This window comes from Eumetopias jubatus, unplaced genomic scaffold (genome assembly GCF_037043125.1).
Source record: "Eumetopias jubatus isolate StellerSeaLion01/CBP00866 unplaced genomic scaffold, mEumJub1_p1.0 scaffold_2, whole genome shotgun sequence".
In the NCBI taxonomy this organism is placed as follows: domain Eukaryota; kingdom Metazoa; phylum Chordata; class Mammalia; order Carnivora; family Otariidae; genus Eumetopias; species Eumetopias jubatus.
The window spans coordinates 31,675,520-31,682,326 of record NW_028274808.1 but is presented as its reverse complement, the minus strand read 5'-3'; the positions used below and the strand labels follow the sequence as shown (position 1 = coordinate 31,682,326).

General features: G+C 37.4%; 1 pseudogene; it reads left to right on the top strand.

Annotated features, from left to right (window-relative positions):
* The first annotated feature begins 1,721 nt into the window (after positions 1 to 1,721).
* Positions 1,722 to 1,782, top strand: LOC148164815 (U4 spliceosomal RNA; annotated as a pseudogene).
* Positions 1,783 to 6,807: the final 5,025 nt, after the last annotated feature.

Below are 6,807 nucleotides of genomic sequence, written 5' to 3'. Positions count from 1 at the left end.
GTGAAGAATAGATAAATGATTTTTATGCTATGTGCCTGCGAAAAATTAGAAGAAAAATAAGCATCCTTAGGTTATTTATATAACTAATATAGTCAAGATCATGAACTTTCTCTTTGATCCCATTTAAGCCTATTTTGATAAATTGCAAGCATTTGTGGTCACTAATGACAATATCAAATTACCCAGCTGGTGGAGTGGTCCCAACTTCTCTGTCTAATCTTCTGACTCTCGCTTGGACAGTTAATGAGCTCATTTTCTACTACCATCCTTGTTGCCGACCACTGGCTCCCGTGCAAAGTGTGTAAAGAGAAAGGTAGAGGAAAAAGTAGTTTTCAGTTTTGTTACTTTCCCTTGCATGTACAGGTTATCTGCACAGAAACACCATATGTTTCCACAGTTAGCCTGTCTTTGGAATGTGTATGTTAAATAACCTACTGTAGCAGTGAAAAGACAGTGACCACAGCAGAAAAGAAAAAGAAGACGACGGAGGAGGAAGAAGAGGAGAATATGAAATCCTCAAGGACAGGCCCACACTCCCCATTACTGCAAGGGAATATAGAAGTTTAAAATAGCTGGCCAGTTCCTCCACAATGCCCTGAAAATAGGGTCCTCTTGGTTTATGGTGTCACTTTGTATAATTTACTTTGCACTGTGATGAAATAGGATAATAGACATGTTTCGGATAACTGATGAATACTCCTTGATTAGCACACTTTAAGAAAAATCAATCAGTTGGCATGGTATCCTTAGGAAACCACTCCTGTTTTCCTATCCTTAAAACAAATTATTCAGTGAATAATGACTTTTCTTTGGAAACGTCAAGTGGTCACTGTGAACATGCCATGTGATAAGCAATAACACTATTGAAGCAGACTGCTGGATTTGGTGTTCTCACACTTGAGATACAGAGAGATACTATCTTCTGTCTATATTCGCTGTAAGGGAAGTTCTCTTTCACCAAATAGTAGATGTCCTCTCATCTTTTTTACTTCCTAAGTCTTCTTTACTTCCTAGCCCTGCCAGTGGTTGAGTCTCTGACATAGAGATATGTGAAGAATTCCTGTATTGCCCAAACTCCCAGGTAGCTACATCATTCAGTATCTCTAAAATATGTTCCCCAAATATTTGCTCAATATTTATTTAGACATCAGGCTGCATAGTGCCATAGGGAAGGACAGAGAAAGGAGCTCATGTTTTCTTCTGCTGCCCTGACCTATTATTCACTTGTCCCTCAATTTTTGTATCTTATCAAGCAACCTTTGCTTTCTATTATAGGAAAGTGGGGTGAATGAAATAGCCAGATATCAGTTCTTTAATGACTGTGAATGGGTTGTCATATCTGCATAATCTATTTTATTTTGCTGCTGTACTTTGAAGCAAATTACAGACAGCAGGACACTTCTGTCCTCTGTATTTCAACATCATCTTCATAAAATAAGAGAATTCTCCTGTGTAAACACAAAATCGTTCTTGCACCTCGGATAATTAAAAATATTTTAAATGGTCATCTGACAGGGTGCACTTACCCAGACACACCTTCCCTCGATTGTGGCTTAGACACGGATCATCTGTTATTACTCACACCTGCATTTTGGAGTTCTATTCTAACTCTGAGGCCAACTCCAGCCTCTCAAAGCTGTGCTCCCAAATGCAAGGAGTGTTTCTTCTGGGAAATGATCCTGGTGAGTGAGATCACCTCATTGTATTACAAGCTCAGTAATAGCTTTGCGCAGTGACAGTATCGTAGCCAATGAGGTTTATCCGAGGCGTGATTATTACTACAAGCTCAGTAATATTTTAGTGTAGCTGTGGCCCCTGAGCAGCCTCCTCTCTCTTTGTCATCCTAGGCCTTATAGCTTTTCCAGGAGGGCCCCCATTTTGTTTGGGGGAAAGGAATCACCAGAACTCAGGACCATAACTGGAGTTTAGGAGACTAAGAAATGAAACAGGGACGAAGACATATGTTGTGATGTAGCTCATGAAGTGGAAAGAAAGCTAAAACATTTAACATCTGTACAAAGGCCTCCTGCACATGGAATTCCAAGCTTTATGAGTCAGCTGCTTAAATAAACCACAATATGAATATTAGAGATTTGGTCAAAATGAGCTTACGAGCCTCTGTTCCCTGAGCAGTTCGCTCTGCTGTTCTTCCTCTTTGGCAGCAGTTTTAATGATTTTACTGGATCTGAAACCTCGTGCACCAAATGCTAACTATAGGCATTAAAGGCGGTCATGAATCAAGGCAAAGACAGCACATATCTTCAAGGTTCTGTGCCCTGTGATGTGCAGTGGGAATGGAAATTACAGATATTATACACATGTATCCCTGAAGAGAATATGAATTTGGAAGAGCAGAACCTGGCACCAAGACCCACAAGTAGAAGATAAAATCTTTTTTCATCTAGAGGACAAAAGCTGATGTTCACACTAAAGATTTCCAAGAAGTATACTAATAAAAATAACTGTAGCACTGTACACATTTGTGATGATGGTATTACAGCCTATGCTTTACTGACGGCAAATAGGAGATATTTTTCCTTTGAAAACTAAATATTCCACAGTGGTGATGCTCAACCACAGAGTTAGCTTATCTACTAAAGGATCAATGGAAAAGAAACTGTGGGAGAAGGGGGTCATCCATCGAGGTGGCAGAATATTGCACATAATTTGCAGCCTGTCTTAGTACAGAAATCAAAATGAATGAATGACTATTATAATGAGGATGGATATCCTTATAAACATTGTCCTATCGGGAAAGTCAAGGTGAAAAGAATGTCATATATTATTGTACAGAAATTCAAATAGGATCAGCATTGCCCTGATTGCATTTAAAAATCTAGTCTTGCATCTTACTAGTTGTGTAATATTGAATAAATTACTAAATTTTTTTAAAATCTCAGCTTCATCATCTATAAAATGGAATATCTACCAAAGAAGTGGTTATGAAGGTTTGTTAAGTAAATATAAGAAAGAAAAAAACATATAGCACATGTTAGCTGTTATCCATGTGATTTCTTTTGGAGGGTGGAGGGGTGGTAGGTATCAGTTTGATATTCTATCACTGTGACAAACATCTCTGACTGCCTTACCGGGGCAGCCAGGCTCCAAGATTACCCCAATAATCCCTATCCCTGGCATTCATGGCCTTGTATAGCCATTTCCACAATGAATGACACCGACCCATTTAACACTAGGATACTGTAAGAGTTGAAAGTGTATGGCTTCCAAGTCTAGATAATGAAAGACATCATGGCTTCTGCCTTCCTCTCCCTTGGATCACTCTGGGGAAAGCCAAATACCACACTGTGAGGACACTCAAGCCATCTTATGGAGAGACCCATAGGGCAAGGAACTGAGGCCCCCTGTCAACAACCATGTAAGTAAGCCATCTTGGAAATTAATCCTTCAAACCCTGCCAATCAAACCCTGCAGAGGACTGCACCCTAGGACAAATTCTTGAGTACAATTTCATCAAAGCCTCTGGGCCAGAATCACATAGCTAAGCCACTCCTGAGTTCAGGACCCACAGAAATCACAAGATAATAAGTGCTTGTTTTTTTAATCACTATGTTAAAGTAATTTGTTAAGTGGGAATAAATAACTAAATACCTCTCATCTTCTGCTAGACTGGAAATGAATAAGATCCATGTGATCTTGTTATAACATGATCAAAATTATGTATCAAGATGTTTTCAAGTTGGTTGAGTCCCAATTTCATTAAAGGGGTTTGTTATTAATACCTGGCAAATACCCTGTCAGGAATAAACCACTTAATATAAAAAGATGATAGGAAGTAAGAGGGTTGAGAACTAGGAGAACAGGTGGGTTAAAAGCAATTGAAGCTGTAAAGGTAATGTAGAAAAGAATCTGAAAGACCACTGATAAGTAGGAATTCTAATCATAAGATTTCTTCACAGTAAGGCTTATGATAGCATATGCCAACAGCCAGCCAAAATCATCTATTTAAGAAGATTTGGTGAGGTAGTTTTTTATAAAGAATAATCTAGGGTTTACATGTGCCTGGGCAATGTGACAAGTCCTCATTGCCTATCGCTCCCTTTGGGATATATGTTTGACGGTTCTGAAACTCTGCCTGGACTCCAGATCCACTAGTGGGCTCAACCCGTTATTGGTACTGAATGAAGGCAGCCTGTGCATCCTTTGCAGAGCCCCTTCCAGATCTCATTACTCTATCAGGTCAAAGACTAGAATTTTAACAATCATTCTTTACCCATGAGCCAGGAAATCTGAAAAGTCATATGAATTTAAGTGCATCAGGCACCAGTCAGTTGTATAGTATCATCCTGAAGAGATTTTTTTTTTTTAAAGACTTCATTTTGAGGGGCACCTGGGTGGCTCAGTCGTTAAGCGTCTGCCTTCAGCTCAGGTCATGATCCCAGGGTCCTGGGATCGAGCCCCGCATCAGGATCCCTGCTCAGCGGGAAGCCTGCTTCTCCCTCTCCCACTCCCCCTGCTTGTGTTCCTGCTCTCGCTATCTGCTATCTCTCTCTCTGTCAAATAAATAAATAAATAAATCTTTAAAAAAAAAAAAGGGAAAAGACTTCATTTTGAGGGCAGTTTTAGGTTCAGAGCAAAACTGAGAAAAAAGTATAGAGATTTCCTATGCATCTCTTGCCCCCACACATACACAGCATCTCCCATTACTAGCATCCCCCACCACAGTGGGACAGCATTTGGTGTCATCATTGTTCCTTATTTTGGCCATTCTAATAAGTGGTATTTCACTATTGTTTTAATTTGCATTTCCTTCATGACAGATGATGTGAATCATCTTTTCATATGTTTATTTGCCATCTGTGTATCTTCTTTGGTGAGGTGTTTGGTAAGGTCTTTGTCCCATCTTGTAATTGGGGTTGCTTGATTTCTTACTGAATTTTAAGAGTTCTTTGTATATTTCCAATTACAGTCCTTTATCAGGTGTGTTTTTGGCAAACATTTTCTCCCAGTATGTGGCTTGCATTTCATTCTCTTGATGTTATCTATTGCAAAGCAAAAGTTTTTCATCTTAATGAAGTCCAGTTTATCAATTATTTCTTTCATAGATTATGTCTCTGGTATTGTATCTAAAAACCATCATCATACCCAAGATCATCTGCATTTTCTTAAATGTTATCTTTTAGGAGATTTATAGTTTTGCATTTTATGTTGAGGTCTATGATCCATTTTGAGTTAATTTTTGTGAAGGGTATAAGAACAGTGTCTAATTCATTTTTTTATTTGCATGTGGGTGTCCAGTTTTTCCAATACGTATCTTTGCTCCTTTGTCAAATGTCAGTTGACTTTCTTTATGTGGGTCTATTTCTGGGCTCTATTCTGTCCCATTCATCAATTTGTCTCTTCTTCTTTTGCCAATACCACATTATTTTGATTACTCTAATAATCTTATAGTAAGTCTTAAAACCAAGTAGTGTTAGTCCTCCAAATTATTCTTCAATGTCATGTTAGCTCTTCTCGTTCTTTTGCCTCTTCATATCAAGTTTATAATCAGTTTGTTAATATCCACAAAATATCATGCTGGAATTTTGATTGGGATTGGGATTGAACTTCTGATCAAGTTGGGAAGAACTGACATCTTTAAAATATTGAGTCTTCTTGTCCACAAACATACAATATCTTCCTTTACTTACTTCTTTGATTTCTTTCATCAGAGTTTCATAGTTTTGCTCAAATAGATTTTGTACATATTCTGTTAGATTTTTTTTTACCTAGGTATTTCCTTTCTCAGCAGGGCAGGGATGCCAGTATTTTTTATCTCAAATTCCATTTGTCATCATTGTTATAGAAGAAGGCAATTGATTTTTGTACATTAACCTTGTATCCTACAACCTTGGTGTAATCACTTATTAGTTTTAGAGGTTTTTGGGTCAATTCTTTCAGATTTTCTAAATAGATGATCATGTCATCTGTGAACAAAAACAGTTTTACTTATTCGTTCTTCATCTGTATGCTTTTTATTTCTTTTCCTTGTTTTGGTGCATTACCTAGAACTTCCAGTACAATGTTGAAAAGGAGTGGTGAAAGGGGAAACCTTTGCCTTGTTTCTGATCGTAGTGGGAAAACTTTGAGCTTCTCACAATTAAGTATGATGTTAGCTGTAGGCATTTTGCACATATTCTTTGTTAAGTTGAGGAAGTTTCCCTCTCTTCCTAGTTTACTGGCAGTTTTATCATGAAAAAGTGTTAGATTTTGTCAAATGTTTTTTCTGTTTCTATGATATAATCATGTTTTTTTCTTTAGCCTCTTGATGTGATAGATTATATTAATTGGTTTTTGAGTATTGAAGCAGCCTTGTATACACCTGAAATAAATCCCACTTGGTTAGTGGTAGATAATTCTTTTTCTACATTAATTTAATTTGTTAAAATTATGTTTAGGTCTTTTCCATCTATATTCATGAGAGGTATTCGTTCATAGTTTCCCATTCTTATAATGTATGCATCAAGATTTGGTGTTAGTGTAGTTCTGGCCTCATAGATTGAGTTAAGAAGTAGCACCTCTTCTTGTATTTTCTAGAAGAGATAAAGAATTGGTATCTCTTTCTTCCTTAAATGTTTTGTTGAATTAACCATCCACGTATGGTTCTTTCTATTTTGGAAAGTTATCAATTATTCAATTTATTTAATAGATGCAGACCTATTCAGATTATCTACTTCTCTTTGGGTGAGTTTCAGTAGGTTGTGTCTATCACAGAAATCGATCCATTTCATCAAGGTTATCAAATGTGTGAACACAGAGTTGTTCATTATATTTCTTTATTTTCCTTTTAATGGCCATGGGATCAGTAGT